Consider the following 10,790-nt stretch of genomic DNA (forward strand, 5'->3'; position numbering starts at 1 on the left):
ATGACTCTCGTGGTTTGTGAAAGGGGTAACAGCAGCCGCTTGGAGAAATCGATTTACATCATGTCGTTCACACTTAGCGGGCGCTTAGATTACACTAGGTACAATTGCACATTCACTACCCCAAACTGATTTAACACCAGAGTCTGCCTTTTGGTACGGAGGATGTGCGATCTCCAACGAACAGAATTCACTAATTTTCGTTTCGTTATCTTACGTTGTTCTCTTCTGGTGGCTTAACGGAAGTTTTAAAAAAGGAAACGGCCCTCGTACATTTTTTTGCTAAGGTATACATATTTATGTATTCTTTCTTTCTTTATATTTATTTTTTATCTCTCAACAGAACGAACTTTAAACTGTTTTATATCAGATACATCATTTATTCAGAAATTTTAATGCTGTCTGTAAAGCATATAGCTACGATTCAAGTACTGTAACAAACACGTTATTTATAACTTTCATTTCTTTCGTTACCTTTCCGCAGCATTTATCTGCTGTGTTCCTTATGTGTCACGTCTCATAGTGGTTGGTCTGATAAACACTGCGCTTACAGTGTTAGCAAATCTTATCCATTTTCCAGTTATACAAATCAGTAATGGATGGAACAAAAGCTTCTAGAAGGAATAACAGAAGATATTAAATGAGCCAATTAGAGCCTCACAGTAGTGCGGTGACTTGTAAAAATTCAAGCATGTTTAAATCTAGTAAAAGTTCCAGGAGCCTGGCAAAATGAAATGACTGGCGAGATGATGTACGGTGTGTTCTATACCATATATACTTACATATGCTGGAATTACTGAGCTACTGTCCAAGGTGAACCGAAATATGAACGGCAAAGTGAACTGCTCTCACTATATTTCCAACTTGTCGAACATTTAAAAACATCCAATATTTAGCGATGGTTTATTACTAAATGCTGTAACAATAACAAAATGCAAACAATTTCGACAAGGTGGTCTGTCTTCCTCAGTAGCTTAGAAATTTCTACTGTAAATTCACTTCACATCTCCCAATCATGCTGCACAGATGAAGAATGTAGTTTCACACTTAAGAAACCTAGGTTCACTTATGATTTCTGATTCATTAAAAATTAGCTTCTTAAAGTAAATCTCTCATTCATCGTTCGAGTAACCATCACTCAAAGTTGTGAAATGGTAATTAAAGAATGAAACTTTCATATGATTTTAGTACTGTCACTGGTATAGCAGAGATGAAGGATATTAGTTACTATTTTGAATTGTAGGTTGTAAAGCCTCCTTCCTAATTCCTTAAAAATTAATTTAGCTACTTCGAAGTAACTAAAATTATTTCATTAAGTAATTATTTACGAACATAATGTTGACAGTAATCTAGGAAACTCAAGTTGCCTTAGAGAAGATATCAAAGTTTCTGACAGTGTAAAGGGAAGAAGGTTTTCAGCAAAGCCACAACTTTATTTGAAAAGAAACGACTTATCCATTGGGTCATTAATTATTTTAAGAAAGACAATTAAATTTAAATTATAGAAAATTAATAACGTTTAACGGAAAAAACAGAACCTTGAATCTGGGGACAACCTATATACTGTATTTCCTGAAAGGGTTTGTAGAGCAAGTTCCAAAATAGGTTTCAATTCCTTGCCCGTAAGTGATATATTCACTTCACGGGTGGAAATATATAGAACAGTTTTACCTATATGTCCTACGTATCAAAGTGCTCCGCATGACTAGTAGATTAAGAATATGTAGTACCTAATTATATCTTCTATCAATGTGCTAAAAAAATCACTATAAATATCCTATATTAGTGCACCTATAAAGTTGAGAAAAGCATATCCATAATATGCAGTCAATTCGTATAACAACTAATGTGACCCATTGTTATGGCTAGATGTGGCACATTCAATATATTTCAATTTCTGTTTTCCTCGATTTTGCCTATATACGTTGTCAGATCCGTACGTTCATTATATATTCATCTATTGATCTAGACGATTTGTTTGATAGGTCACATGGTACAAAAACGTTCAATAGATTTTGAGTTACTAATTAGGTAAAAATTAGTCGTTGTGGTAATTTGAGTTAATTACTCGATCTGAACAGTTGTTTCTTTGTTGCTTCATAAACGTGATTGGTCACCCTTCAGGGTTTAAGCTCTCTCGCCACGACAAGGCTCGGGTAATGAGAGAAAAGAGGCTCCGGGCGGATGTTGTTTACCGGAGCTTGGCTTTTGTTTTTGGTCATGCGTGAGAGCCATGTTACTCACACGTCACAGCCCTGGCAAGATGGTGCTGCCAGGACTTGGCGTAAGAGCCACGTAACTCACCCTCTTTCGAACTTACTGGAAGTTAGACATATATATATGAACCCTCCATATAAGGATTGCTCCTCATCCGGGCAAGGAATTGAAACCTGTTTTGGAGGAAATATATAGGTTGTCCCCAGATTTAAGGTTCAACTTTGGAAGCGTCAAAAGGTGAGAAATATATAAATCAATACATCTTATTGAGCAGAAAAGTGTGATGCATCTGGGTGTAAAACCCGATTCATAGTTTTCGAAATGAAAAATAAAATTTCTAGTTCCACATCCCACGGGTTATGCCTATTAGCTAAGGGAGACGGATGATTAAGGAATGTGAGTGATTATGAAATACAGGGTGGAATGATAACGTGGGAAGAAACAGAATTCCAAGAAAACCCACCACAGACACATCTAAATATTGATGCTTTACGAGATCCAAGCCACTTTTTCAGGTGAAACTGATATTGAAATATATCTTTATTAAGCTCTTCATTCTAATACTACCAAGACGACAGTGTATGGTTTGGCTAATGAGAACCCCAAAATTATCAATGATTCCTTTAATTTTGATTTCTGTTTAATTAAATTATTGTCCAAATATAACACATGTATCTGTTGATAGACCACTTTGAGCTGCACGAGACTAGATTCTCTTGTGTAGTTTTCGAGAAAGTCGAAAAAAGCCAAACGTTGTACCGCTAAAGTGTATCTCACTTCTTGTCGATAATAATTCGCCGAAAGAAATTGTTATAATTTATTTTCCCCACGGTGACACACACATTAGTTGTAAAGGCATTTCAAATTGCCTTTCGTTGCATGAGAGATCCTTAAAGAATGTTCTGCACAAGTTCCACTTGAGAGGTCACTAAAATAAGTATCAAAACCTTAGTATTACTTATAAGGCCTTCATAATACTAATGACTAGGGCCCGGATAATTATGTACTAAAAACAATGAAAATATGTACATATATATGCACATAAAATCTCAAAAATATGTAATAAAACTCTTTCAAAAGAGCAAAATATGTAAAATGAAAATACCAGCATTTTCTGTTACCTTTTCTATATTTAATGTGGTAAATACATTATTTATTCAATTACAATGTTTACTACCTGTTACTTTTCCAGCATGATCTCCGCAACACTAAGAAACAGAATGAGTTTCAAATTTTCAGTCAGAAAACTTATCTTGTTATCGCGTATAAAAGAGTTTCTATGCACTAAATGGTCGTTTCACTTCACACAAAGTCTTGCTGCATATTTATACTTTCAGAAATCAGCCAAAGATCGTTCAACTGTACATTACGGGAGAATTCTAGAACACTGGTCCGCCTACCTGTACAACGGATACTAACCAAACCTAACATAGCCTCACCTCTCTAATCTCTAATTAATCTTAATCAACCTTATTTAGGAAGGAATTTTCACGAAAACTTTGTTTATGCCATTGTACTTCTAATGGGCGTCCAGCGTTATAGAACCTTCCCGTACATTACACACTCAAAACATTTTAGTAAAAAAATATCGTGAAGAACAAAACATTCTCAATTAGTCTTTTCACTATTTCAACAGACGATATCCGTAACAGTGAGGAACGAAAATGTTTCAAATTTTCAAACACAAAACCTCTCCTGTTATCACGCAACAGAGCTTTGTATTGACTAAACGATCGTTCAACATCACACGAAGTAATTGGTGCATACTTAAACTTGCACAAATCAGAAGGTGTGTATTCAATAGCCACGACATCGGATTTAGCTTCATTTAACACTCCACTAATAGCACAGATTGTCTTATAGCCTGGATTTTTCTCCAAAACGAAAGCTATCTTCTTATTCACTGCATCCCCAACCGATCCTTTCACACCTACCAGAGAAGCAACTGTTGAGCGAACAATTTCAAGATTGTCTGAAAGGCTAGATGATGATTTCTCCAAGGATTCAATAGTACTAAGGAGACACGAAAAATTGCTCTGAGTGTAGGCAATATCATGCTTCAACTTCCCGCCATCAAACATTTGTTTCGCTATTTCTATGGAAGATGCATCTTCAGAATCAAAATGTAACATTTGTTTCACTGCATCAAAATTCGTAGCATAGTAACACACAGCATCAATCCAGCTTCCCCGCCTCGTTAGTACCGGCTGTGGAGGAAGAGGTAGTTCAGGGAACAGTTCTTTAAATTTCTCAACTCTACTGGGAACCTTCAAAAATACCTTCTTTCTATTTGAAATTATTGCATCCACATGTGAAAACCTAGAACGAACAAATTCTGCGACACGATGAAATGCGTGGGCAAGACAACTTAGATGTAACAGCTTCGGATACAATGCTTGCAAAGCATCTGCAGCTTTGCACATGTACGTTGCTGCATCAGTCACTAGAAGGAAGACATCGTTATGCTTGATACCATCAGGCCACGAAAGTCCCATAGCATCATTAAAGAGTTTTGCAATGGCTTGATGGTTGCATCACGGCAACAAATCACTAGTTAACAGGATAGGCTTGCTGACTTCATTATTTTTCAACAAATCTATTACAACATTACCAACATGTTGCCCCTCTACATCAGTTGTTTCGTCAATTGGCACCCAAATAGGACCATCATCGATTTATCCACGAATAGAGTTCATTGTTTCCACATATAAATCAGGCACGTAATGCTTTCTGATTGTAGATTCATCTGGAACTGTTTCGTGTGTGTATTGTTGCAGAAATTCATGAAGTAATGTATTGTTTAGTTTCCAAATAGGGATATCAGCACATACCATGGCACGGCACAGATCACTTGAAAACTGAGACTTCTGTGGCCCTGGACTACTTTGAGCTTGAGATTCAGTTACTAGCAACTGCTTTTGTGGTTTAGGTTTTGAAGCTCGGGTCTGATGGCGTGATGTGGATATGTGTTGCACAACTTGGGAACGTTGAGCACATGAGACACCCTTCTCACAAACGTGGCAATAAAGCACTTTTCCATCGGTGGAAAAATGCTCAAACTCTTCAACTTCCCCATCTGATTTAATATTTTTCGACGAAGGAAAATATTAGTGGGGCGAGTTTGCGACAACAACACGATAGGCAATCATAAAACCGCGTCGAGATAGTAATTTGATTGAATTATTAATCTCACGTAAGGATGTGAGAGTTACTACCGCGACCGAGAGTGTACGATTGTTAATCAAATCAGGTTGTGTCCAACTCTCCCTACCAATCCGCCAAACTACGCTTCAATATTATTTTAAATAAATAAATAAATAAATAAAAATTAAAAATAAAGCAAGCACTTTAAATTCAAAGAGAGGTGAGTGTTTTCTTCTTTTCAAAGTCTATTGTTGAACAGTTTTTGTATGAAAAATCCCTATAAAACATGAAACTATCAAGAAATATGTAAAATTATGTGCTCATGAGTAAAATATGTAATTATATGTACATAAGTGTAAAATATGTAAATATATGTACTTTCAAATAGGTGTTTTAGGCACTATGGGTCACAAATGACATTATTACACTGATTTGGTATAAAAATATAACCCCCACAAAAATATGTAATTAAATAATTATCCGGGCCCTACTAATGACGTATGCTTCAATAAGGTCAGGGAGCACAATAGAGCGTTTACCTCTGGTACCTGGGGTCGCTGATTCGATCCCCGGTCAACTAAATTTGTGATGGACAACATAGTGTCCGTGGGTCTTTTCGGGGTATCCCCGTTTCCTCCTACTTCATCATTCCACGAATTCTGCCATCATCACTTAGTTGCTTTAATCATCATCTCCATTAGTAGAGATATACGGTACATAGTATTCAACATGTATATCCTATAATGATGTAACAAAGTTATGAATGCATACTTCCATATTTACGCGAATCTAATGTGCCATTGAATCTCTCACACACTCTAAATTTACAACTTAAAATTATTAAATAGAAAGAAACAACATTGGCAAATGAAATGTGCATTAATGGTACGGTAAATTTATTTTATACAACATAAACCATCAGAACTGTGTGTTAGTAAATGTTCTATTGTTATGTGACACACCTACTGCTCAATTTCGATACTATCTACATGAAATAGACAGTACATACTATTTTATGTTTGAAACTAGCATCATGAAAGTTTTTTTCTGCTTTCTCTCTATTTCGTGACTTCTATATGCAATAGCCCATCGATAATCGATAACAATGCATTGTGACGTAACTTCGATAACCTTTTCGATTTTACTGATATTCCGTTTGATCTGTAAAAGAAAACTATTTATGAAATTGTGCACAATATACTGTTTGATTTTCAGTATCCCAATATAACGTATTTTAAGTGTATTTAGTATGATGTTGAATGAGTTAAACGCAATTGTGAATTTTTTTTTTAAGTCTTTCAAACAGTAAACATTTCTGTAAACGTATCCGCCAACAGATGTGAACACATACAATTCAGCTTTATTCATAGTTTATTGTGCACACCTGTAGAATTATTATTCATCAAACTTTGAACATTACTGGGATGTGATAAATGGACATTACATCTAGCTGATACTTCATCAAGGCACTTGGATAATTTGTTCTGTTTGTAAACCACTACTACCTGTAGTATCTGATGCACAAGTGGGAGGATGATCGTGTTTCGCGTTCATGATGTACGAGGCATAACGAATTATGCGATAAGCCATGACAGAGATTTACGAGGTCATCCAGAAGCAAGTTTATCAGAAGGTTCGTTATCATACTACAGCGTGTCCTACTCGTAAGAGGCCCCGGAAAAAGTGTTATAAAAATCTTAATAAAAGAGGATATGCAACCAAATTTGTACATGACATACCTTTATGGTTAAGAAATGAAGGTACATTACAAGAGGTGTTGGAAATGACCTCCCCACCTGGATACACAGTTCAACACGGCGATACATGTTCGTGAATGTTGCTGCCAGAGTATTGGGCGTGACTGACTGGATTCCACGGCTAATGTTCTCACGTACTCGTCTACATGGCAGCATTCTAAATCTGTGAAAAGTGGGAACAATGAGATTCCGCGAGCTGTGCATGGGTCTCTTGTCTCAGTGTAGGCTGGTTTACTGTTCGTGGTGTTTCGTGCGAGTTGCTTCTTCCCGTGCTGTTTGATTCCGACGATGTATTCTGTGGAAGAGCGCGTGTTTCTTGTGAAACAGTATTGGATAAGTGGTTCCTTTAAGACATGTCAGAATACGTTTACTCACAAAACACACGTTTATAGAGTAGGGACAACTAGCATGCAGTCGTTGAAAAACCTTCATTCACAGAAGGTGGGTGTGTTCCGTGCATTATCCCAGCAGCACATCAACGGGCTTTTTTTATTTTTATTTTATTTTTGACTACTGTTACCAGTGAAGTGTACCAGGTATTGTTTCATGAATTTGTCAACCAGTTGGATGACAAGAAATTGACACTTGGTTGGTATCAGCAAGATGGGGCAATATGCAATACATTTAAGGTGAGTATGGCTGTGATGGAATCATTTTTCCCTGCTAGAGTGATTTTCAAAGGATTATGATCCCCAGGTCACCTGAATGACCCCTAATTTTACTCTGTGAGATAATGTGTACAAGAACAAACCACGCACCATCGACGAATTACGTAAGAACATCCACCATAATTTGGTTTCATATCCTCTTTTATTAAACTTTTTATAACACTTTTCCCGGGGCCTCCTATGTGTGGGACACCCTGTATAAAGCGCTTCATCACTGATACTGAAACTGTGAACAATGGTCGAGGCAGAGTTAGCAATGCACTGTACAGCTTCTGCAACTAACAAAAATAATGGTGGTACATAAACACCCACCCATCCACACACACACAAAAGCTTCTCGTATGAAAACTTATCAGTGTTACTCCGTACACTTAGCATTTCAAAAGGTATACGCCGAATGTTTTCCAAAAAGATTACAAATTACTCTCCCGCAATAGAGCTATAATAAAAGCAAAAGGAACGTTTCAGGGTTACGAAGGAAACGGGCACAGCCATATTCTGTTCACTGACAAGAATATTTTTAACCTCCTCCGTGGCAAATGTACACTCATGTCCAAAATGATTGTCGCATATCTATAACTGTCTTCTTGTAAGAATAGAATTTGATAATGATGATTTCATGGATACTTTTAATACTGATACTATAAGTATAATCAGGAAATGTATATTTGTAGTAAATTTCATAGGAAAAGAATTATAAATAGGAAAATTATAGTGAATAAAATAAAATGTTGCTAAATGGACAAGAAAGTTGTATTTTTGTTTTGTTGTTCTTATTTACTGCCCTTTTGACATGAAATTTGCCACATACATGTCCTTGATGATTATATACATACTAACATTACAAGAAATACCGGGCGAATTCGTAATAAAATTATATTTCTACAACAACATATTTATAGACATGCGACAATAATTTTGGACATGAGTGTACATTTTCTTTTTACGCTCATTGAAGGAAAATGTACAGTATAGTGTGCGGTTTTCAATTCTTTGTTTTAACAATGAACTCCCCCCCTTCCTCAAATGCATTTGTGCTCATTTAATTGCAGTGTTCGGTGTTCACTGAAGATTGTGCATAGACAGTGTTACTGCCTGTTGGTCAAACATTATCTGTTTGCTTGGCACTGTCTTTTATTGAGTAAGAGCGGTGATCGAAATAACCAATTCGTCGTTTGTGTGTTGCAGAAGATTAATTTTGAATGTTATATGCCAAATAACATTCAAATTGTTTTTATTTGCGTTAAAACGTATTTGAGAAAAACTATGTACAGTATACTGTACACTTTACCTTAGTCCCGTGGAGAAGTTCTACTCTATACAGTGTATTTTTTCTTGGATTCTGGTTGCAGCGAAGATAAAAATAAAAAAAGAAATCTTTCAGTTTTACGTCCCACGCTTATGCCGGCTACGCTAAAGAAGACTGTGATGTGAAATGAATGAAATGGTGGAATGAAGAAAGTGGGAGAACCCCGAGAAAACCCACGCACACGATGTTTGTCCACCACAAAGTTCAATTGGCTTGAACGAGGATCGAATCAGGGACCCCATGCACCAGATGTGAACGCTCTACCACTGAGTCACCGCGGTCCTGCAGGTAAAAATGAGTAGCAAAACTCTTTATGCAACGAATATTCTTTCTTTCCTTGAAAGTGGAAACATATCAGATATTGAAAATTAAGGACAACGAGGATAATATAGCAAGCATAAACACAAATGAGAACAAAACTGAATATGGCGTGTGATTTAGGGACGAAGTGTAAAAGTGCACACAGTAGACTATCTTTTTACTCATGATGGTCGGGATGAACCAACCCATTGCAAATATCAGACATACGGAAAGTTCAGGTCTCACTTTCTTTGTCAAATATGCCAAGTGCATTTGAGTCTAATCCAAAAAAGAAATTGTTTCTATGAATTCCACCAAAAGTAATTTCTTATGGTATGTGATCACAAAAGAGACCTTTCTATAGTACACTTTTTCATACTCGAAAATGTAGTACTGTGTTCTGAAATTGGTCATTTTATGTGTAATATATAAAAATTCTACAAGGAAAATTCACATTATAGTGTACATTTTGAAAAATATATCTAGATGTATATATTTTTAAAATTTTCATTATAAAGTACCTTAAGGATCCAAAATAAATGTTAAGACGAATGATTGTAATTTTATCTCAACTAAATCAATAAGTGTCCCTACAGCATACTCGATGTACAAATATGTTGAACAAATCCACTGAGGAGGTTAATCCTGTAAAAGTTTTAAACACTCAACATAACGGTACTCAGTACTCATAAAGCCCATCATTCTCTCTTAATCCACATATGGTAGTGGTAGGTTAAGGACAGCAGATTGTAGTAGCACCATGTGACTTATTTCTAAGTGGCAAAAACATTGGATGGTTGGAGTTAGCAATTCTTTTCAGCATGGAGGCTATATGAGACGTGGATCTAAAGTTTAAAGTGGAATCCGAACCATCTTACTGTGTGTCAATACTCTCCCACCGGGAATCGAACCCGGTGGAAGACCCCGTACACCAAAAGTGCGCGCGCTAAACCATTAAACCAGCGGTTAGGGTAATATAGATATACCTGCTAAGGATCTCAACACCATTGTTCTTCATAGCTAGGACTAAAGCTCTCACTAGAATTCATAACAACCTCATAACGCTTGAAAGCGTGCTAAACCTCTTTTTCTGATTAGTTTTATGTCAGTCTTTACTTAACCCTTTGAATTACAAAATGAATCTGTTGTTCTGAAAATAGATTTTAATAAATGACAATTTCCTATTGCCAATCGCAAATCGCTCTTCTGTACACGCAGTGGCGCATTATCTTACTAATTCACTCAGAAATGCAACAGAGACAGTCAGCGCAGAAGCAACGATGTGTTTCATAATAAAATAGTGGGATACTAAATCTCACTTTGTCAATTCATTGAAAATCGTGTGACAGTCTTTACGGTACATCAAAGATAATAAAAAATATAAATTAAACAATATTT

The sequence above is a fragment of the Thermobia domestica genome, chromosome 7, assembly GCF_964235325.1.
Source record: "Thermobia domestica chromosome 7, izTheDome1.hap1.1, whole genome shotgun sequence".
NCBI classification, from domain to species: Eukaryota; Metazoa; Arthropoda; class Insecta; order Zygentoma; family Lepismatidae; genus Thermobia; species Thermobia domestica.